We start from the raw sequence: 24,887 nt of genomic DNA, 5'->3' as shown, positions 1-24,887 counted from the left end.
CATAACATCTGTTATGTCCCTTATTTCTCTGTTAAGTTTCAGTCTGGCAGACCTGTCCATTGGTGAGAGTTGGGTGTTGAAATCTCCCACTACTAGTGTGTGGGGTTTGATGTGCGATTTAAGCTTTAGTAATGTTTCTTTTACAAATAAGGGTGCCCTTGTATTTGGGGCATAAATGTTCAGAATTGAGACTTCATCTTTGTGGATTTTCTCTGTGATAAGTAGGTAATGTCCTTCCCAATCTTTTTCGATTGATTTTAGTTTGAAGTCTATTTTATTAGATAATAGGATAGCTACACCAGGTTGCTTCTTAAGTCCATTTGATTAGAAATTCTTTTTCCAGCCTTTTACTCTGAGATAATGTCTGTCTTTAAAGTTGAGATGTGTTTTTTGTATGCAGCAGAAGCATGGATCCTGTTATAATACCCATTCTTTCAGCCTGTGTCTTTTTATAGGTGAATTGAGACCATTGATATTAATGGATATTAATCACCATTGATTGTTATCTCCTGTTATTTTTTTTTTTGTTGGTAGTATTGTGTGTTTCTCTTCTTTTGTATTTTTTGGTATGGGATTATCTATTGCCTATATTTTTATGGTTGTATCTAACTTCCTTAGGTTGAATTTTTCCTTCTAGTGCTTTCTGTAAGGCTAGATTTGTGGAGAGGTATTTTTTAAATCTGGTTTTATCATGAAATATTTTGTTTATTCCATCTATGGTGATTCAGAGTTTTGCTGGATATAATAATCTGGGTTGGCATCCATGGTCTCTTAGTGTCTGCCTACTGTCTGTCCAGGACCTTCTGGCTTTCAGAGTCTCCATTGAGAAGTCAGGTGTTATTCTAATGGGTATGCCTTATATGTTACTTGGCCTTTTTTCTTTGTAGCTCTTAATATTTTTTCTTTATCCTGTATGTTTAGTGGTTTGATTATTATGTGGTAAGTGGTCTTTTTTTTTTATCGAGTCTATTTTGTGTTCTGTAAACTTCTTGTATCTTCATAAGCATTTCTTTCTTTAAGTTAGGAAAGTTTTCTTCTATGATTTTGTTGAATATATTTTCTGTGCCTTTGAGTTGGTATTCTCCTTCTTCTATCCCTTTTATTCTTAGGTTTGGTCTTTCATGGTGTCCCAAATTTCCTGGACATTTTATGTTATGACTTTTTTGGCTTTAGTGTTTTCTTTGACTGATGAATCTTTTCCTATATTGTATCTTCAATGTCAGATATTCTCTCTTCCATCTTTTCCATTCTTTTGGTTATGCTTGCTTCTGAAGTTCCTGTTCATTTACTCAGATTTTCCATTTCCAGACTTCCCTCAATTTGTGTCTTCTTTATTGCCTCTATTACAGTTTTCAAATCTTGGACTATTTCATTCACCTGTTTAATTGCTTTTTTTTTGGCTTTCTTCAAGGTTTTTAATGATTTCTTCCAAATTTCTGTTGTCTTTTTTTTTTTTAATTCTTTATGGGTATTTTTTATTTTCTCTTTAAAAGCCTCTATCATCTTCTTATGGTCGTTTTTAAGGTCTATTTCTTCTGCTTCTTTTGCTTTGTGATGTTCAGGTCTTGCTGATATAGCACCACTAGGTTGTGTTGGTGCCATATTGGTCTTTGTGTTGTTGACTGTATTTTTGCACTGGCATCTACCCATCTCTTCCTTCACTCCATGCAAGTACTTTCTGTGTCTGAGGAGCCTCTTTTGGTCTAGTTGATAATCATGGTCTAATGGGAGCTCTTGGTCTAATCTGGACTCTTGGTCCAATCTGTGCTGTTCCCAATTGGTGCAGGGTGTGCTTCTGACTCCGTTTTCACTGGTGTCTCAGGGGCTGCTTTCTGTTCCCAATTAGTGCAGATTGTGCATGTGACTCTGGCTTTCACTAGTGTTGCAGGGGACTGATTTTTGTTCCCAATGGGTGCAGGTTGGGCTGGTGACTCTGGTTTTCACTGGTGTCACAAGTGGCTGTTTTCTTGGTGAGGGGATGGGGGAAGGAGCAGAGATGGCTGGTCTGTCGAGGCTCCAATGGCTTGGGGGAGAGACACAGGATGTGCCCCCAGGGCCTAGAGGCTAGGGACCTGTTCTGCCAAGTACAGAGATGGGGCCTTACCTGTTCCCACTAGGTGCATGTTGGGCTTGTGACTCTGGTTTTCACTGGTGTCACAGGGGGCTCCCTATTTAGGATTTCAATGGGCACTGCTCTGAGTTCCAAAAAGGCTGATTCTGTAATCATGTAAATGCTAGAGGTTATAGCCATCATGGGCATACCTGTACAAATTAAGATTGACAATGCTCCAGCACATGTCTCTGCTAAAATGAAATACTTTTTGCTTATTGCAATATAAGGCATATTACAGGTATACCACACAATCCTATAAGCCAAACAGTCATATATAGATCAAATAATACTTTAAAGGATACCCTAAAAAAACAGAAAGGGGTAATAAAGACCACCAGAAATAGATTACATAAAGGTTTATTAACTTTGAATTTTCTCAATGGTAATGAGAAAGGAACAACAGCTTTGGAGAGACAACAGATAAAGGAAAAAACTACAGAATTAAATCAGCCTGTGTACTTTAAAGATGTGATAACCTCAGAATGGAAACCAGGATATATATTACATTGGGGATGAGGTTTTGATTTTGTTTCCACAGGAGAAGAAAAGTTATGGATACCATCAAAATAATTAAGGTATGATTTGAACAAGAGAGACCTCTTAATTAGAGAGGATAAGAGTTCATCAACCAGCATGACAATTTAATTTAAATTAACTTATACAACTAACAAAAGCTTTTTATTTGATCAGATATAACTTGCCAAAAAGGAACCTCCTCAAAATTAGGGTAGAGAAATGGTTTTGTTTTTGTCTTTTAGGAGAGTAAAGGCTAAGAAATATCAAGAACACTGGACAAATGAGACATCTGAAGGAAAATGAAAAATCATCCAGAAAAAATATCCCACAAAAAATATTTTCTGCAGTGAACTATGATCATGCCTAATGGTGACCTTTGAAGTCTTTGAAAAGATGATGCGATCCCCAATGACAACTCCACATGGACAATGATAATGCCATTAAGCTGACAAACACCACCCAAAGGTCAGGTTTGGATTACAAGCTGATCAAGACAATATTGAGATTGCTAGGTGAAATGATACAACTGCCTCTCCCAGGACTTTCAATTAACCCAAAATTTTCTTTTCAGGATCCCATAAAGATTCCTTCACCCCAAGATAGCAGGAAGTAATTTTAAGAACACCATATTCACATTCCCAAGAGGTGAAGTGGGTGGTTTTTGGTCATGCAGTGGGTTTTGGATAATTATCATTATTTAGGATGGTTGGTTATAAGTTGTTAATTGTTACTGGTCAGGAAAAAGGCTAAACAAAGGAGGTTAGATTCAGGGTTCTTGTTTTGAAAAGAAAAAAAGGGATATAGATATAATAGGATAAAAGGGTCAATTACTGAATTTATTCTGAAAAAAGATATAGAAATGATAGAATAAAAGGGTAAATTATTGAATCTGCTCTGAAAAGAAAAAAGGGAGAGTATGAATATGATAAGATAAAAAATTGATTAGATACAGATATGATAGGATAAAAGGGTAGATTACTGAATCTACTCTGAAAAGAAAGAAGGGAGGATATAGATATGATAAGATAAAAAGGTAGATTGTTGAATCTACTTTTAAAAAGCAACTACTCCTTTCAAATATTTTATATTGGATTGTATTTGTATATATTGTATACAAATTTTTTATATTGATACAAATTTGAGATTAACATTGATAGATCACACTGTACATATGTTCAAGGTATTGTATCTATACAGCTCATTTAACAATGAAATGCACATTGCTAGTCCTTGAAAGTTATTACTCACTAATTAGGATAATAAAGAAATGCAAGTTTGCAGTTAGCCATTACAGTTGAACTTATAGTCAGGTTAGGTATGTTTTCAAGGTCAAACAGATATATTTTAGATAAACAGGTCATCTTCAAACACTTCAGAGATCTACAGAATATGACATTAAAGATGTTTTAATAACATAGATTCTTTTTTTTTATCACAATGAGTCATGTCTGCTCCTGAAAGCACTAATCTACTTCAGAAAAGATGATGAACACTGAGGAAACACCATACAGAGTTTAGCTTCTTTGTGGCAAAAATTAGCCACTTGGCAAGAAAGTGTCCTTTCCTTGATTGCTGACTGTCCAAAATGGACAAGCAGGACACAAAAGAAAGGACTGTCAAACCTTGCCAATACAAAATAGGACAGCCCTTCAGAAAATTCTGGTTCACAGATGAGTCTGTAAGATATGTGAGGCATGAAGGCTGAAGATGGATGCCACAATGTTGCAGAGGAACCTTGGGTCACTGTCCAGGTAGCCAGCTGTTTCTGTCACTTCTCACAATTTTTGGAATCACTTGTTTGTACTTACTGCTTACTTAGGTAATATTATTTCATTCTTGGGTCTCTAATGGAGTTGAAGACTAGATAGTTACAGTTATAGTTTTCTTTGTTAACAAAGAAAAAGAAACTCACTAAAGAGGTATAAAGTGTATAAATTTGAAAGACCTCAAAAGATAGTTTTCAGTGGTAATACAAGTTAGGATAGAAAGTGAATTAGGTACAACACTTTGGATTCCCCCAAATAGGATAAATACTGGAATATTTTCTCCGATTCTGTCAAATGTTAATGGACCGGACACTGTTAATGTAAATTTTGACTGTATATGTTGTTTATACTTATTGCATATATAAGTATTATATATGTATTATAGTTTTTATTATAACCTTTTATTATTTTAGACAAAAAGGGGGAAATGTGATATTTTGTTGTACCCTAATCAAATTCACCTAAATATCAGAGAACACATCAATCCACTAGATTAAACATAGATGTCAGACAGTGGTGCCACACACCTTTAATCCTAGCACTTGGGAGACAGAGATCTATGTGGATCTCTGTGAGTTCAAAGTCACCCTGGACTACATGAGATTGATTCAGTCTAGGAGAGAAACAGAGCCAGGCAGTGGTGGCACACAACTTTAATACCAGTACTTGAGAATCACACACCATTAATCCTAGCACTTGAAATTTCATGCCTTTGCTACCAGTATTTGGGAAGCATATACACCTTAAATTCCAACACTAGGAAGGAAGTAATATGGCTGGGCTGAGAACAGTACATAAGACATGAGGAGACAGGAATTCAAGCCTTTTTTTTAGCTGAAGCCCCTTTTTGGCTGGGCCCCTTTTGGCTGAGGACTCAGAGACATTCAATCAGAGGGTTCCTGGAGTTGGTGAGGTGAGAAATAGCTGTGGCTTGATTTTTTGTCTCTCTGATCTTTTAGCATTTACCCAAATATCTGGTTCTGGGTTTTTCATTAAAAGACCATTTTAGAATTCATACAACAGTCTAAGCATCCCCGCCCCCTTCATCAAGGCTGTGCAAGATGTCTCACCATTGGTAGTGGGCTCCAAAAAGCTAGCTCATGCACCAGGATGGATCCTGACTTTACTGCCAGGGGGCCCCTTAAGCAAATCAAGCTACACAACTGTCTCATTTATGCAGAGGGCTTACTCCAGTACCATGGAGGCTCCACAGCTATTGGTCTGAAGTTCATGAGTTCTCAGTAGTTTGGTTTGGTTGTCTCTGTAGGTTTCCATCATGATCTTGATGCCTCTTGCTCAGAGACTTCCTCTTTTCTCTCTTTGACTTGATTCCTGGAGCTCAGCCTGTTGCTTGGCTGTGGATCTCTGCATCTGCTTCCATCAGTTGCTGGATGAATTCTCTATGATAATAGTTAAGGTATTCATCAATCTTATTGCTGGGGTAAACCAGTTCAGGCACCCTCTCCAGTATTGCTAGTAGTCTAAGCTGGAATCATTTTTATTTTCCTAGGACCTGGTTTCTTACTATCCTCATGATATCTCCCTCTATCATGGTATCTCTTTTATTGATCTCCCACTCTGTTACTGTTCCAGCTTGACCATCCTATTTCTTTATGTACTCATTGCCCATCCCCTGCTGTAGATGAATTTCTAAAGAGTCTTATTAAATAAGAAATACAGAGCCCAATACAGAGGTAATAGTCAAAGAGATCAGAGAATTAGCTAATAGCCATGACCAGCCTTATCTTACCACCTTGCTGCCATCCTTCCCCAGAGAGAGCTTCTTCCCATCTAACCTGTGTTTTTATTGCTTTCCTCTTCTGTCTTCCCATTGGCTCTAAGCCCAGCCACATGACTTCCTTGTCACTGCCTGTCTATACAGACCTCCAGATCTCTATGGTTGGTACTGGAATTAAAGGCTCATGTCACTACCCTTGGCTGTGTCGTTGACCACACAGAGACACTGCCTGCCTTGTGGTCGGATTAAGGGCATGTGCTACCACCACCTGACTTCTGTTTATGGCTCACTGTGTGACCTCACTATGCGACTGCTCATCTCCAGGCAAACTTTATTTATTAACATACAAATAAAATCACATTTCAGTACAAATAAAGTATCACCACACCCTGCCCTCTAATGCCCCCCACCCCCAAATTTAATCATGGAGATCTCATCTATTTCTCCTTCCCAGGGTAATCCATGCATCCCTCTAAGGGTCTTTCTTGTTAGCTAGCTTCTCTGGAGTTCTGGATTGTAGTTTGGTTATCTAGTATCCACTTACGAGTGAGTACACACTATGTTTGTCCTTCTGAGTCTATGTTATCTCATTCAGGATGATATTTTCTAGTTCCATCCATTTGCCTAAAAATTTCATGATGAGCTGGGCAGTGGTGGCGCATATCTTTAATCTCAGCACTTGGGAGGCAGAGCCAGGTGGATCCCTGTGAGTTCGAGGCCAGCCTGGGCTACAAAATGAGTTCCAGGACAGGCGCAAAGCTACACAGAGAAACCCTGTCTCAAAACAAAACAAAACAAAAATCATGATGTCTTTTTCTTTTTCTGTTTTTTTTTCTTTTTCTGCTGAGTAGTACTCCATTGTGTACACATTTTCTTTATTCATTCTTTGGTTGAGGGGCAGCTAGGTTGCTTCTAGGTTTTGGTTTATTATAAATAATGCTGCTATGAACATAGTCGAGCATGTGTTCTTGTGGTATAATTGAACAGTCTTTGGGTGTATGCCCAAGAGTGGTATAGTTGGGGCTTTACGTAGATTAATTTTCTGAGAAACCAACATACTGATTTCCAAAGTGGCTATACAAGTTTACACTCCCACCAACAGCAGTGGAGTGTTCCCCTTGCTCTAAATCCTCTGCAACAGAAGCTGTTATCAATGTTTTTGATCTTAGCCATTCTGATAGTTATACGATGGTATCTCAGAGTCATTTTGATTTGAATTTCCTTGATGGCTAAGGATCTTGAGCAATTCTTTAAATGTCTTTAGGCCATTTGAGAGTCTTCTGTTGAGAATTCTCTGTTTAGATATATAGCCCATATTTTAATTGGATTGTTTGGTATTTTGATGTCTAGTTTCTTGAATTCTTTATATATTTTAGAGATCAGATCTCTATCAGATATGGGGTCTCCATTTAATTTGATGTTGGCTGTTGGCTTGCTGCAAATTGCCTTTATTATGTTTGGTATGTTCCTTGTATTCTTGATCTCTACAAGACCTTTATTATATATGGGTGTTGGATTTTGTCAAAGGCCTTTTTAACATATAATGAAATGATTTTGTGGTTTATTTCTTTCAGCTTGTTTATATTGACAGATTTTTGTATGTTGAACTATCCTTGCATCTCTGGGATGAAACCTACTTGGTCAAGGTGGATAATTTTTTTATATGTTCTTGGATTCAGTTTGCCAGTATTTTATTGAGTATTTTTGCATCAATGTCCATGAGAGAGATTTGTCTGTAATTCTCTTTCTTTGTTGCATCTTTGTGTGGTATGTGTTTCAGAGTAACTGTAGCTTCATAAAAAGAGTTGGGTAATGATCCTTCTGTTTCTATTTTATGGAGCAATTTTCAAGAGTATTGGTATTAGCTCTTTTTTGAAATTCTGGTAGAATTCTGCACTGAAACCATCTGGCCCTGGGCTTTTTTTCATTGGGAGACTTTTAATGACTGTTTCTATTTCCTTAGGGGTTATAGGTCTATTTAAATTGTTTATCTGATCTTGATTTAATTTTGGTATGTGGTACCTATCCAAAAAATTGTCCTTTTCTTTTAGATTTAGACTGTTCAATCATACCACAGGGACACATGCTCAACTATGTTCATAGCAGATTTATTCATTATAAACCAAAACCTAGAAGCAACCTAGCTGCCCATCAATGGAAGAATGGATAAAGAAAATGTGTACATATACAAAGCAGTAAAAACAACAACAACAACAACAAACCAATGACATCATGAAATTTTCAGGCTAATGGATGGAACTAGAAAATATAGTCCTGAGTGAGATAACCTAGACTCAGAAGGACAAATATGGTGTGTACTCACCCATAAATGGATACTAGATAACCAGACTACAACCCCAAATTTAGATGCCAATTTTGTGTAGTACAGGTTTTTTAAGTATTACCTGATTATTCTCTTGATTTCCTCATTGTTTGTTGTTATGTCTCCCTTTTCATTTTTGATTTTGTTAATTTGGATGTTCCTATTTCTTTTTGGTTACTTTGGAAAAGGGCTTGTCTGTGTTTTTGATTTTTCTCAAAGAACCATGTGTTTCATTGATCCTTTCTATTGTTCTTTTTGTTTCTATTTTATTAATTTCAGCTCTCAATTTAATTTTTTCCTGGCATCTATTTTTCCTGGGTGAGTTTGCATCTTTTTGTTCCAGAGCTTTGAAGTGTGCTATTAATTTGCTAGTGTGAAATTTCTCCAACTTCTTTATGTGGGCACTTCATGCTATGAATTTTCCTCTTTGAACTGCTTTAATAGTATTCCATAAGTTTGAGTACATTGCACATTCATTTTCATTGAATTCTAGGAAGTCTCTAATTTCTTTCATTATTTCTTCCTTGACACATTGGTGATTCAGTTGAGCATTATTCAGTTTCCATGCAATTGTAGACTTTCTGTAATTTTTATTTTTGTTGAAATCTAACTCTAACCTATGGTGGTCTGATAAAATCCAGTTATTTTGTATCTTTTCAGATTTGCTTTTGTTACTTAGTATGTGATCAATTTTAGAGAAGGTTCCATGGGGTGCTGAGAAGAAGGTATATTCTTTTGTGTTAGGGTGGGATGTTCTGTAGATATCTATTAAGTCCATTTGAGTCATAACATCTGTTATGTCCCTTATTTCTCTGTTAAGTTTCAGTCTGGCAGTCCTGTCCATTGGTGAGAGTGAGGTGTCGAAGTCTCCCACTATCAGTGTGTGGGGTTTGATGTATGATTTAAGCTTTAGTAATGTTTCTTTTACAAATAAGGGTGCCCTTGTATTTGGGGCATGAATGTTCAGAATTGAGACTTCATCTTGGTGGATTTTCCCTTTGATAAGTATGTAATGTCATTCCTGATCTCTTTTGATTGATTTTAGTTTGGAGTCTATTTTGTTAGATATTAGGATAGCTACATCAGCTTGGTTCTTAAATCCATTTGATTAGAATTTTTTTTCCCAGCCTTTTACTCTGAGGTGGTGTCAGTCTTTGAAGTTGACGTGTGTTTCTTGTATGCAGCAGAAGCATGGATCCTGTCTTCCTACCTATTCTATTAGCCTGTGTCCTTTTATAGGTGAATTGAGTCCATTGACATCAAGGGATATTAATGACCAGTGATTGTTAATTTATGTTATTTTTTGATGTTAGTGTATGTATATTTCCCTTCATTGGGATTTACTGCTGTGTGGTTATCTATTGCCTGTGTTTTTTTGGGGTGCATTTAACTTCCTTATGTTGGACTTTTCCTTCATTGCTTTCTGTACAGTTGGATTTATGGATAGATATTGTTTAAATCTGCTTTTGTCTTAGAGTGTCTTCTGCACTCTGTCTATGGTGATTGAAAGTTTTTCTGGGTATAGTAGTCTAGGCTGGCATCAATGGTCTCTTAGTGCCTGCATAACATTTGTCTAGGACCTTCTGGCTTTCAGAGTCTCCGTTGAGCAGTCATGTGTTATTCTGATGGTTTTGCCTTTGAAAGTCACTTGATCTTTTCCCTTTCCTGCTCTTAATATTCTTTCTTTATTCTGTACATTTAGTGGTTTGATTATTATGTGGCAAAGGGACTTTTTTTGGAGGGTGTCTTATTCTATAAGCTTGTTGTATCCTCATAAGTATTTCCTTCTTTAAGTTGGGAAAGTTTTCTTTTATGACTTTGTTGAATATATTTTTTGTGCCTTTCAGTTGGCATTCTTCTCCTTCTTCTTGTAGATGGAGAGCTTCTCTCCAGGTTGCACCAAGCTCCTGCAGTCCCACAACCCACGTATAAAATAATCATTCAGACATTTATATTACTTATAAACTGTATGGCCATGGCAGGCTTTTTGTTATCTATTTCTTTTATCTTAAATTAACCCATTCCTATTCATCTATAAGTTGCCACATGGCTCGTGGCTTACTGGTATCTTACATCTTGCTTGTCATGGTGGTGACTGGCAGGTCTCTCCCTTGTCTTCCTGTTCCCTCATTTCTCCTCTCTGTTAGTTCCATATATACTTCCTGTCTGGCTACTGGCCAATCAATGTTTTATTTATATAGAGCAATATCCACAGCACTTCCCCTTTTCTTCTTTTTCAAAAAGGAAGGTTTTAACTTTAACATAGTAAAATTACATATAACAAAACAATTATCTAGCAAGAATTACAGTTACAATATTAAAGAAGATATCCTATCTATCTTATATTTGTGAGTCTAAGGTTTTATATCTAACCCATCTTTTATCATAACTGAGTAAATTATAACTATCTAGTCTTTAACCATATCAAAGACCTCAGAAGGATATAATACTACCTGAGAAATGAGAGAAGGATGTAAGCAACTTTTGGGAGTCTTGTAGGATAGATAGAGACAGCTGGCAGCCTGGACAGTCATCTAAAGTTCTTTTGTAAAGTTGGAGCATCTGTCTTTAGCCCACAGGGCTAGAGTCTCTTAGTCATTTTTTTAGTCTCCTGTAGAATGTCTGACATTTTTTTTTTTGTGTGTGTAGTTACTTTTTTTAGTGTCCTGTAGAATGTCTGGCAGTTTCTTTTGTGAAGTAGGAACCTGAAGGACCATTTTATCAGCAAAGTTTAGTGGTTACCTTTTTATGGGTCCTGTATGCCCAGTCGATCAAGCAGTCCAGGCAAGAACAGTTTCTTGCCAAATGGCTATTTTTGTCAAGAAGAAGATAAACTCCATATAGAGTGTCTTTGACGCCCATCTTCCTCTCTGAAGTAGATCCGGTATTGTCAGGAGTAGACTTGTCTTACTGTCCAGAAAGTTTAAATTTTTAAAATATTTTAAATTTCATATTCTGTAGGTCTTTGAAGTATTTGAAGATTGCTTATCTATCTGAAATATATGTATACCTAGAAGACTTAACTAACATGGCTACAAGTATGATTATCATAGATGACTAATTATTAATCTATTTTTAAATTATCTATTACAATGTTAAATGAGTTGTACAAATATGGTACCTTAAACAAGAGTAGAAATATACACATAGTATAACAAAATTTACTTTAAATTAGTATCAATATACTAAAATCTATACCAATGTAAAACATTTTAAACAAGTTGTTTTTTAAAATAGACTTAGTAATTTACCCATTTATTTTATCATATCTATATCATATCTCTTTTTTTAGAAAGAGATTGCATTTATAATCAACCTGTTTTAAATAAAAATATTGGGTTTTTTTTTCTGTTCTATACCAGAGGGCTCTTTTGATTTGGGACATAAGAATTTTTTAATCTTTTTTTTTAGTAATATATCTGGGTTTAGAGAGGGAGTGAGCCAATTTTATCTCCAAAGCCAGCTTGGTATATTTGGGAATTTGGGCATAGCTTCTCTTACTACTTTTTGTTGTAGGGGACACAAAGAAAATTTTAGGATCATGGAGTAGTCCATGAGGGTGTATCGTTCAAGCCAGTTGTCTTGAAACAGTTTTGGATGTTGGATCATCTGGGCCTTGGTGTCATCAGGGGCCTTTTAGGGGGTCTTGGCATGTCAAACCTGATGTATCTTAATCTGGAAGAAATCTATAACCTCTGGCTTTCTGTGGAAACAAAAACAGAGCCTCTTTTTTAAAGCAACATATCCTTATATCTAAATTTTGATGTGAAGGTACCTTTAAAATATATATTTTTGCATAACTCAACAGTTTTTATAGTCAAATGTTTTTTTTTAAGTTACAAATATCAAAGAGAACATAATCCAGAATTTTTGTCTGATAGTCATCTTTGTGTGGCTTATTTTTTATATTACCTTGAACCTATTGTTTTAAACTATAGCATTTTAAGACTGAAACAGTGCTGTGCTGTTGGCTCTGCCCATTTTAGCTCTTCAATATGGCAGTGGTATGTTCTTTGTCAGCTCTGGGAGCCATCAACTCTCAGAAATAGTGGGTCTATGTTTTTGTCAAAGCAGCATGTAGCCCAGAAACCTTTTTTTTTTTTGTTTTGGTTTGTACTAACAAAGGCAAAATCTACCACACAGCTTAATGTGTCACTTATAGAGACCTCATTCCCGCCATACTGCAGGTCGAGTGCACATGTTAGGAACCCGCCATAGTAGCTCAAACATGCAGGCTGCTGCTAACTTGAGAGAGACAACTAGGAACTGTTTTTAGCTCTGTTTTAGAATCTGTTTTTTCAGGTTTTAGGTGGAAACTCTTGCCCCATGTGGGGCGCCAATTGTAGCTGAAGAGCTTCTCTCCAGGTCGCACCAAGCCCCCGCAGTCCCACAACCCACGTATAAAATAATCATTCAGACACTTATATTACTTATAAACTGTATGGCCATGGCAGGCTTTTTGTTATCTATTTCTTTTATCTTAAATTAACCCATTCCTATTCATCTATAAGTTGCCACATGGCTCGTGGCTTACTGGTACCTTACATCTTGCTTGTCATGGCGGTAGCTGGCAGGTCTCTCTGCTGCCTTCCTGTTCCCTCAATTCTCCTCTCTGTTAGTCTTGCCTATACTTCCTGTCTGGCTACTGGCCAATCAGTGTTTTATTTATATAGAGCGATATCCACATGTTCTGTCCCTATTATTCTTAAGTTTGGCTTTTTCATGGTGTCTCAGATTTCCTGGACATTTTGTGTTATGATTTTTTTGGCTTAGTATTTTCTTTCACTGATGAATCTATTTCCTCTATTGTATCCTCCACACCAGAGGTTCTTTCTTCCATGTCTTGTATTCTGTTGGTTACGTTTGTATTTGTAGTTCCTATTCATTTACTCAGGTCTTCTATTTCCAGCATTCCCTCAGCTTGTATCTTCTTTATTGTTTCTGCTTTAATTTTTTAAGTCTTGAACTGTTTTCTTCATCTGTTTGTTTTTTCTTGGCTTTCTTTAAAAGATTTATTGATTTCTTCTAATTTCATTTGTATTTTCCTCAATTTCTTTAAGGGAATTTTTCATTTCCTCTTTAAAGACCTCTATCATCTTCATAAAATTATTTTTAGGTTGCTTTTTGCTGCTTTTTCTACATTGTGATGTTCAGGTCTTACTGTTGAAGGATCACTAGGTTCTGGTGGTGCCATATTGCTCTTTATGTTGTGTGTATTTTTGCATTGGTGTCTACCCATCTATTTCTCCAATAGGTACAAGAGGTGTCTATGTCTGTGTCTGTGTCTGAGGGTGCTGCTCTTGGTCTAATTGTAACTCTTGGTCTAATGAGAGCTGGCAGATTCTGTGTCTCAGAGAGCCACTGAGGTCAGAAAGGGAAGGGTTGGTTTGTGGTAGGGAGTGCGTCTTGTAGATTGCAGGTTCCAATGCGGGTGTTGGTGGGAAAGCCTACCCACAGGAATCTTCCCTGCTGGCTTGCAACTTGGGCAGTGATGGGTGGATGTAGCAGGGCACAGATTATACCTCAGAGCCTAGGTATTAGAGGCTAGACTCTCTGGGTGAGAAAAGAGTTACTCACACCTTGGTTTAATCAGAGATGGCAGACTCTCTGTCACAGCAAGTCACTGAGGTTGCAGGGGGATTGGTGGGTCTGGTGTAGGGAATATGTCTTGTGGATTGCAGAGTCTGATTGGAGGTGTTGATGGGGAAGCCTGCTTGCAGGAGTCAGTCTTCCCTACTGGCTGGCAACTGGGGCAACAATGGGTGGCACTTGGGGGACATGGGTTGTGCCTCAGGGCCTAGGTCCTACAGGTAGGACTCTTTGAGTGGGAGAAGACTCACTCACCATTTGGTCCAAACAAAGCTGGCAGATTCTGTGTCTCAGGGAGCAGCTGAGGTTGCAGGGGGATGGGTGGCTTTCAGGTAGGTGGTGGGTCTTGTAGATTTCATGGCCTGATCAGGGGTGTTGTTGGGGAAGCCTGCCCACAGGAGTCTTCCCTGCTGGTCTGCAACTGGGGCAGCAATGGGTGGGGGTGCACAGGTTTTGCCTCAGAGCCTAGAATTTAGAAGCAGAAATCTCTGGGTGGGAAAAGAGTCACTCCATGTTATTATTTTTCTTAACATAATATTTTTTATTAATTATCTGATAATTTCACATAATGCACCCTGAACACATTTACTTCCCAGTACTTCCAGGTCCACCCCCAAACTTGTGACCTCCCATAAAACAAAAGAATAAGAAAGAAGATAAAAATTTAAAAAAGGTCTAATTTGTGATGCATGGTCAAATTCCCATTGGGCAAGCCCTTAAAGAAAACTTGCCCTTGCCTACCCTGATACCCGCCAGAAGCCATCAACTATGAAGAGGTACATTTCAGCTTCCTTATTACTATTTTAAGAGTTCTCTTAAAGGGCTTCGGGTCCAGACTGTTTCTTTGTCTCTCATTCTTACTGTGAGTCTGCAGTCATTGATACCACTGCAGAAGAAGCTTCCTTGCCCTTTATAATCAGGGACAGCATGGATCAAGGACTTCCATATGGTTTCTGGGTTATTAGCATGGGCCACAGGTATCAACATGGCTTCAGATAGCAATACACATTAGGGACATCCCAACGGCTTTTAATGGTAACATAGGCCATGGACATAAACATGCCCCCCTGCTGAAGCAAGGTCACAGACACTGATATGATCTCTGGCAGCACTATGGACCACAGACATCAATATGGATTCATGCTACTTTATAGACCATGAATATCCACAAGGCTTTCAATGATAATACAGGCCATGGACATCCATATGACTCCTAGCCACAGGAGGGCCAAGGACACCCTTATCATCAGAATCATTTTAAAAATGCATATGTGATTGATTCATGCCCGATAGCCAATACCTATAACCCCAGATGCTTAACTGGCTAAAGGATGAAGATCCTTTGAGTGCACAAGTTAAAGATCTGCCTGAGCAACCGAGTAAGTGAAATTAATGATAAATGGCACTGGTTGTGGTGCTAGTTACTGTGTACAAAGACCACGAGTCATGAGCCATGGCTGCCTAGTAGCAGAGAACTTTATTAGGAGGAAGGGGGGGCAAGACAACCAGGCATGGGGAGGAAAGCATGTGCAGAGAGAGGGAGGGAAGATGGTGAGAGAAGAGAAAGCAGAGCAGGGAGAGAAAGGGTCGGGTCTGAGTCATGGATTTTTAAGGCACAGATGGACTTACAGAACCACATCACCCATGCGCAGATTGTGCAACCATGCAGTGTGTACATGATCACCAGTGTACAGTGATGATGTAATACGCAAAACCCTTTGCTTTACTCTTGAACTGCGCGTGTGCAGTCATGTAGCTGGAGTGAGGGCAGAATTCTAACAGTAAGACCTTGTTCCACAGAACAAAACAAGAAGAAAGGAAGCAAAAAATGTGTACGTGATATTACATTCCTGCCCATACTTTTCAGTTGAGTGGAAGTTCAGAATTGTCTGTGTGCCTCTTAGTAGGCTCATACATGCTCCAGTGAATTCTCTGTTTTGGCCCTGTCTTTGCATTTTATTTCTTTATAGTCCAGCAATCTTAGTTTGCATTCAGAGCACCAAATGCTTCCCAAAGGAGTTGGGCATTTATTAAGCCTTTCTCATAACTCTTACTACATTGATAACTAATTATTTCACTGGTGCTTGTTTAATGCTAATTTCTTATTAAAAGAGAGAACCTACATAAGTGACTTCCCCCTGATATAGGCTGCTAGCACAGTGTGTGCTTAAGAAGTACAGAAGGCTATTTAGCAATGATTTTTTTTAAAAAAAATTCTGGATGAATTTGTTCCAAAATATTGGTTCTTCTTGTAATTTGAGTTATATTTCTTTTTTAAAAAATGTACTTACATTTCAACTTTGTTGAATCATTTTTTGGATATGTTAATGAAGTCCCCAACAGTCAAAAAGACAATAGCAATAACATTAACAACTTTACCTCTACTGCTAGAATAGTCAATTCCTCAAAGACAAAAATCCACAAAATTTTATAGCTAGAACAAAATAAGAGTAAATGGTGCTACCACCAGATATATAAGAATTAATATATACAGGAATGAATGTGAATGTGGATTTGCAAGGAATCTGATTAGGGAAATTGAATTAACCTCTCTGGACTTCAGTGATGCTTACTATAAAATACAATGACATCAGCTTTAAAGATTGTACATCTGTGTGTTAATGAGCATCTAATGCCTGAATCACAGAAGGTGCTTAGGAAATTTAATCATCATTAGAAAATCTATCAAAAAGCAAAGACAAAAACAAAATAACCTCAGAAAAATTCAAGAAAATAACTGTAATACCTTAAAATGATTTGACTGGAAAACCTAAAGTATCTATAACATTTAATTGTGTTTTAAAATATAACAGGCTCAAGGTTTAAATTGATGAGTTTAGAAAATGCTACATTGAATTTAATTGCAAAACACCAAAGTTATTTAGAAGTAACAACCCTCCCTCCACTCTTGTTTTCACCTCCAGATGTGAAAAACAATTCAAGCCCTAAAATCTGTGCTGTGGGATGTTCTCTATGCTGTGAATGTGTTGTTCTGAATGGTTAATAAATAAAGTGCTGATTGGTTAGTAGCCAGGCAGGAAGTATAGGTGGGACAAGCAGAGAAGAAAATTCTGGGAACAAGAAGGCTGAGTCAGAGAGATGCTGCCAGCTGCCATTATGAGATAATGTTAAGATACCGGTAAGCCATAAGCCATGTGGCAACTTATAGATTAATAGATATGGTTTAATTTAAGTATAAGAACAGCTAGCTAGAAGCCTGTCATGGCCATACAGTTTATAAATAATATAAGTCTCTGTGTGTTTACTTGGTTGGGGCTGAGTGGCTGTGGGACTGGAGGGTGAGAGAGATTTGTCCTGACTGTGGGCCAGGCAGGACCAGAAAAATTTCAGCTACAAATGGTGCCCAACAGGTTGGCAAGAGTTTCCACCTAAACCTGAGATAAAAGCTTCTAAAATGGAGCTAAAAACAGCTTCCTAGTTGTCTCTCTCAAATTAGTGGCAGCCTGCTGGTTTGAGCTACTATGGAGGGTTCCTGGTGTTCACATTTGACCAGCAGTATGGCAGGAATGAAGCATCTACAAGTGGCACATTACACTGCTCTGCGCTGGGTTTAGCCTTTGCTAGTACAAAAAAAAAAAAAAAAAAAGGGTTTTGGGCTACAAGCTACTTTGATAGAACTGCTTCTGATAGTTGATGGTACACATGGCTCCAGACCCAGAGCTGTTGGTAAACTGTACCACCACCATGTTGGAAAGCTGACAGGGGTGGAGCCAGCAGTCACAGTGTCATTTCAGTCTTAGAAATGCTGCAGTTTAAAACAATAAGACAGATTCAGATGGAACAAGACTTTAAATGCTTTACAATGTTTGTAAAAATGTATGTGGCTTGAAAGAAAGAGAAAAAGAAATATATACAGTAGTATAAAGAAATAGATAGTTTTTAAAAATAAAGTCTTTAAAGAGACAGTAAAGGTGGTATAAAAAAAAAGCCACATAAAGATGGATATTACACAGAGAACCTGGATTGTGTTGTCTTTGGGATTTTTAACTGCAGAAAAACATTTGATCATAAAAGCTGTTGAGTTAAGCCAATATGTATATTTTAAAGGTACCTTGACTTCAAAATTTGGATCTAAGGATATGTTGCTTTGAAAAGGAGGCTCTGCTCTTGTTTCCACAGAAAGCCAGAGGCTATGGATTTGTTACAGATACATCAGGTTTGACCAGCCAAGATCCCCTGAAAGGTCTCCGATGACACCATGGCCCAGATGATCCAACATCCAGAACGATTTCAAGGCAACTGGCTCAGATGATACACCCTCACAGACTATTCCACAATCCTAAAATTTTCTTTGTGTCCCCATAAGATACAGCGCCCCCCTCCAGCAGGAAGTAGTAAGAGAAGCTACGTCCAGATTCCCAAATATACCAAGCTAGCTTTGGAGATGGAATTGGCTCACTCCTCTAAACCCAAGCATATTACTAGAAAAAGTTAAGAGATTTTTGTGTCCCATATCAGAAGAGCCCTCTGGTGTGGAATTGAGAAAAACCAATATTTTTATTTAAATCAGGTTGATTATAAATGTGATCTCTTTCTAAAGAAGAAAAGGGGATATGATATAGATGTGATAGGATAAAAGGGTAGATTATTGAATCTACTTTTAAAGAGAAACTTGTTTAAATATGTCTTACATTGCTATAGATTTTAGTTTAATGATGCAAATTTAAAGTTAATTCTGTTATACTGTATATATATATATATATATATATATATATATATATATATATACTCTCGTTGGAGGTATCATGTTTATGTAACTCATTTAGATTGTAATGAATAATTAAGAAATACAGATTAGTAATTACTTTTCTATGATAGTCAAACTTGTAGCATCTTGTAGTTAAGGTTTCTAGGTATACATAGATATATTTCAGATAGACAGGTAATCTTCAAACACTTCAAAGATCTATAGAATATGGCATTTAAAATGTTTTAAAAATTTAGACTTTCTGAACAATAAGACATGTCTGCTTCTGGCAGCACTGATTTACTTCAGAGAGAAAGATGGACATCAAAGACACTCTATGTGGAGTTTATCTTCACCTTGGCAAAAATAGCCATTTGGGCAAGAAACTGTTCTTGCCTGGACTGCTTGATCAACTGGACATTCAGGACCCATAAGAAGGTGACTACTGGACTTTGCTTGGCAAAATGGTCCTTTAGGTTCCTGCTTTGCAGAATAAACTGCCAGGCATTCTACAGGACACAGAGAAAAGTGACTGAGAGATTCTAGGCCTGTGGGCTTAAGACATATACCCCAACTTTACAAAGGAATATTAGGTGACTGTCCAGGCTGCCAGCTGTCTCTGTCTACTCTTGCAAGACTCCCTAAAGTTGCTTGTGTCCTTCTTCCATTTCTCAGGTAATATTATATCCTTCTGAGGCCTTTGATGTAGTTGAAAACTAGATGGGTATAATTTTCCTTAGTTATGATAAAAGATAAGTTAGATATAAAACCTTAGACTCACAAATATAGGACAGATAGAATATTTTCTTTAATTTTGCCAAATACAAATAGATTGGATATTATGGCTATAATTCTTGCTTGATAATTGTTTTGTTATATGTAATTTTACTGTGTGAAAGTTAAAACCTTCCTTTTTGAAAAAAAGAAAAGTTGAAGTGCTGTGGGATGTTCTCTATGCTGTGAATGTGTTGTTTTGATTGGTTAATAAATAAAGTGCTGATTGGCCAGTAGCCAGGCAGGAAGTATAGGCGGGACAAGCAGAGAAGAGAATTCTGGGAACAGGAAGGCTGAGTCAGAGAGACGCTGCCAGGTGCTGCCATGAGATGATGCAATGTTAAGATACCGATAAGCCACGAGCTATGTGGCAACTTATAGATTAATAGATATGGGTTAATTTAAGATATAAGAACATCTAGCTAGAAGTCTCCCATAGTCATATGGTTTATAAATAATATAAGTCTCTGTGTGCTTACTTGGTTGGGTCTAAGTGGCTCTGGGACTGGTGGGTAAGAGAGATTTGTCCTGACTGTGGGCTAGGCAGGACCAGAAAAACTTCAGCTACAAATGTTAGGCTGCTGGCTGAGACATAGTGTTTTATGTCAATGGCCTTTCATCCTCTTCTGTTCCTTGTTCTTGTTCTTTACATGTTCTTGTAAAACAGGAAAATGGGAAAGGCAAATATCAACTTATCTGTGTAATTAAATGTCAGTGGGACTTTCCAGTTTCTGTTAATACTACATATTCATTAGGGATGTTCATTAGAATCTTTGCATATTCAAAAGCTCTTCTTCACTTGATCCACTAAACCCAATAATGGCTTAAGTCTTTCAGCTACTATATTCCTAGGGTGGTTGACTGCTCCTGCATCAGTATATGTGACTTGCTGCTAAAGCTAAATGAATAGTCGAGACACCACACACACACACACACACACACACACACACACACACACACACACTCACGCACGCATGCACACACACATATGTCTTTATATGAGGTTGAATTTACTTGGCTTTCAAAATACTTCTTAGCTGAGAAAAGCTGTGAAAGATGCTGCAGAGATGGCTTGGTGGTTAAGAGCACTTCTTGCTCTTTCAGAGACCCTGGATTTGCTTCTCTGAAACCATATGGTATCTCACAACTGCATTTAATTCCAGTTTCAGGGGATCTGATACTCTTTTGCTTTCTATAGGCACTAGGTACACACATGGTACACATACATACATATAGACAAAACACTCATATATATTAAAGAAAGATAAGTAAATACTTTTAAAAAAAGAATAAATTAGCAAGTGAAAAGATACAAAAATGGCTTTGTGTTGTTTTGATATTGTAGTTGAGATGACAGTATATAGGATTTACAAAGCACCTGCATTTAAGGATGGATACCTGGCAAACATTCTCTCTGTAGGTCAAATTATCATGGCTCTCTGTTTGGAACAGTCTTCTCTGGTTTTATATTTATTTGAGTTCTTTATTTTTCAAAGGATTGTTATTAATATCTGTGGTAGTATCAGACAGAATTCATCAGTAGGATCCATTTTATGAGTAAGTCTCACCTCACCACAATGTGAAAGATGTCATTTCCCATGAGCCTGTCCTGGAACATACAATGTAATTGAGCCTTCCCTTCCAGATAACAGTATCTCAGGAGCACATGGCAAGGCCTCTCTCTCCTCAGCTTCTCCTATTTTGTGGTGTCAGGGAAACAATAGCAGTGGCTTCCATGCTGTCACATGCACCAGACACCTGGGATCTGATTCAGATGCAGGTGCTGGTTCATTGGCTCTGGAATATGACATTCTAGCCAGCTTCTACAACCACACTTTAAGCAAAAATGATTTGTTATGCCCAGTTGTGAAGATCCTAGAGGCCTGTGGAATTTTCCAGGCCAGCCTTTTGCATGATCAGTGGGAACTGGTAAAAAATTATAGGCATGTAAGTGAACTGTGGCAGGTCAGAAAGCTGATCAGTTCTAAATTGTCTTGCTGACTTTTTTCTTCACTTACCATATGATGCAAATCTATAGTTAATAATAATTAGTAAAGCTTTCTACCTCACCTTATGTACATTTTTCATGACAATGAGCTAAAAGCACAAAAGTAAAAGGCTGTGTTTAAGGAAAAATAAAACAATGAATATGGAAGCTGGTGAGAAACTGTAACATAAAAATCAGTGTAGCTGGTATTCCTCTATCTGTAGTATATGGTGTTATCACTGACCACCCATGAGAAGGAAGATTTCACCAACCAGGCTCCTGTTCCACAGGCCATCAGTTCACTGAAGGTAGTGGGCGAGTGCTGATCAGTGGTGTATACATAATTCCCTGCACCTTGAGACTCAGCATTTGGGCCACAGGTATTAGAAGATGTTTCATGGTGCAAACCCATTAATTACAGTAAAATTGGATTTCTTTCATTTACTTCCTGAAATATAAGTGAGATTCTTGGAAGACCATTTCACTGTTTTTTTTTTTTTTTAAATATTTTTAGAAACAGCTGTTATACATTCAATTAAAAAGTTTAAAACTAAAAATAAATTTTGGCTTTGCCATGATAACAGGAACAGAAATTTCAGTAAAATGAGACTTCATCATGAGCACAAGAATAAGAATATTATTAGATTAAGACACTCATGGTGTAGCTTGAGTTATTTCCAGTCCCACCCAGGCCCGCAGCCACTCAGACCCAAATAAACACACAGATGCTTATATTATTTAAACTATTTGTCCTAATGGCTCAGGCTTCTTGCTATCTAGTTCTTACATCTTAAATCAACCCATTTCTATTAACCTATAAGTTGCCATGTGGCTTGTGGCTTACCAGTACTTTATATCTTACTTCTCATGGTGGTGGCTGGCAGTGTCTCCTGACTCAGCCTTCCACTTCCCAGAATTCTCCTCTCTCTTTGTCCCACTTATACTTCCTGCCCTGCTACTGGCCAATCAGCATTTTATTTATCAATCAATCAGAGCAACACATTCATAGCATACAGATATCCAGAGCACTTCCCCTTTTCTTTTTTTTCAAAAATAAAGGTTTTAACTTTAACATAGTGAAATTACATATAACAAAACAATTATCAAGCAGTAATTGTCTATTTATAATATCTAGTCTATTTGTATTGGCAAAATTAAAGAAGATATCTTATCTAGCCTATATTTGTGAGTCTAAGGTTTCATATCTAACTTGTCTTTTATCATAACTAAGGAAATTATACCTATCTAGTCTTCAACTACATCAAAGACCCCAGAAGGATATAATATTACCTGAGAAATAGGAGAAGGACACAAACAACTTTTGGGAGTCTTGCCAGAGTAGATAGAGACAGCTGGCAACCTAGACAGTCATCCAAAGTTCCTCTGTAAAGTTGGGGCATCTGCCTTCAATCCATGGGCCTAGAATCTCTCAGTTACTTCTCTCTGTGTCCTGCAGAATGTGTGGCAGTTTCCTCTGTGAAGCAGGAACCTAAAGGACCATTTTTCCAAGCAAAGTCCAGTAGTCACCTTCTTATGGGTCCTGCATGTCCAGTTGATCAAGCAGTCCAGGCAAGAACAGTTTCTTGCCCAAATGGCTATTTTTGCCAATAAGAAGATAGATTCCACATAGAGTGTCTTTGATGTCCATCCTCCTCTCTAAAGTAATTCAGTGCTGCCAGGAGCAGACATGTCTCACTGGTCAGAAAGTCTAAATTTTTAAAAACATTTTTAATGCCATATTCTGTAGATCTTTGAAGTGTTTAAAGACTATCTATCTATCTGAAATATATCTATATATACCTAGAAAACTAAACTAACATGACTATAAGTTTGATTATCATAGAAGAGTAATTACTAATCTGTATTTCTTAATTATCCATTACAATCTAAATGAGTTACATAAACATAATACCTCAAACGAGAATAGAAATATATATACAGTATAACAAAATTAAGTTTAAACTTGCATCAATAAACTAAAATCCATAGCAATGTAAAACATTTCTAAACAAGTTGTTCATATTTAAAAATAGGTTCAATAATCTACCCTCTTATCCTATTATCTCTATACCATCCTCTTCTTTATAGAGAGATTGCATGTATAATTAACCTGTGTTAAATAAAAATATTGGTTTTTCTCTGATCCAAATCAGAGGGCTCTTTTGATATGAGACAGAAAAGTCTCTCAACCTTTTCTTTTAGCAGTATGCTTGGGTTTAAAGAAGGAGTGAGTTAATTGCATCTCCAAAGCCAGCTTGGTATATTTGGAAATTTGGGCATAGCTTCTCATACTACTTCCTGCTGAATGAGGGCACTGTATTCTTATGGGGACATAAAGAAAATTTTAGGATATGGGGTAGTCTGTGAGGCTGTATTGTCTGAGCCAGTTTGCCGAGGACAATTTTAAGAGCCATGCCATATTGCCTGCCTGAGTTAATTTTCTGTTGTCCAGTATTGAGCCACTAACCAGAAACTTTTGACATGCCTGGACAAGTCCTGAGTTATTAGAAAATAACTGAACATTTCCTTATCTTTCTGCTACAGTGACCATTAGTAACAATGTTTTGTGGTTAGGTTGCTTGGTTGGGTTGCTTGGCAACTCAACAGTCCCCTGATCTTTTCCCAAAGAAAGTTTCCTGGTCTGCTTACTATAAAACCCACCTGAGAAAAATAAAATTTTGCAGTTTGATCAGAATACTGTCTTGCTGTCAATTCTTTGTGTCTCTTGTCCCTTCATTCACCATTCCCCCTTCTAGGGTCTTTGCTAAAGATCCCACTAGTCAGGACACCAGTTGCCTTGAAACCATTCTGGATATTGGATCATCTGGGCCATGGTGTCATCGGAGACCTTTCAGGGGGTCTTGGCTGGTCAAACCTGATGTATCTTAATCTGGAACAAATCCATAGCCTCTGGCTTTCTGTGGAAAAAAGGAGAGCCTCCTTTTCAAAGCAACATATCCTTAGATCCAAATTTTGAAGTCGAGGTACCTTTAAAATATACATGTTTGTTTACCTGAGCAGTCTTTACAAGAAATGTTTTTTTCAGTTAAAAATCCCAAAGACAACACAATCCAGATTCTCTTTGTGATATCCATCTGTACGTGGCTTATTTTTATATTACTTTTTTTTTCTTTAAAGACTTTATTTTTTAAAACTATCTATTTCTTTATATAACTGCAAATATTACTTTTTTCTCTCTTCCAAGCCCATGTACATTTTTTATACACATTGTAAACCATTTAAAGACTTGTTCCATCTGAATCTGCCTTACTGTGAATCTGTTGCTTTAAACTGCAGTGATTAGTGCTCAATGACTCCACCCACCTCTGCTTCCCAACATGGAGATGGTACATTTACCGCCAGCTTCAAAGGA

This window comes from Peromyscus eremicus, chromosome 2, assembly GCF_949786415.1.
Source record: "Peromyscus eremicus chromosome 2, PerEre_H2_v1, whole genome shotgun sequence".
NCBI classification, from domain to species: Eukaryota; Metazoa; Chordata; class Mammalia; order Rodentia; family Cricetidae; genus Peromyscus; species Peromyscus eremicus.
The sequence above is the reverse complement of the archived record's forward strand: the minus strand, read 5'-3'. Positions refer to the sequence as shown.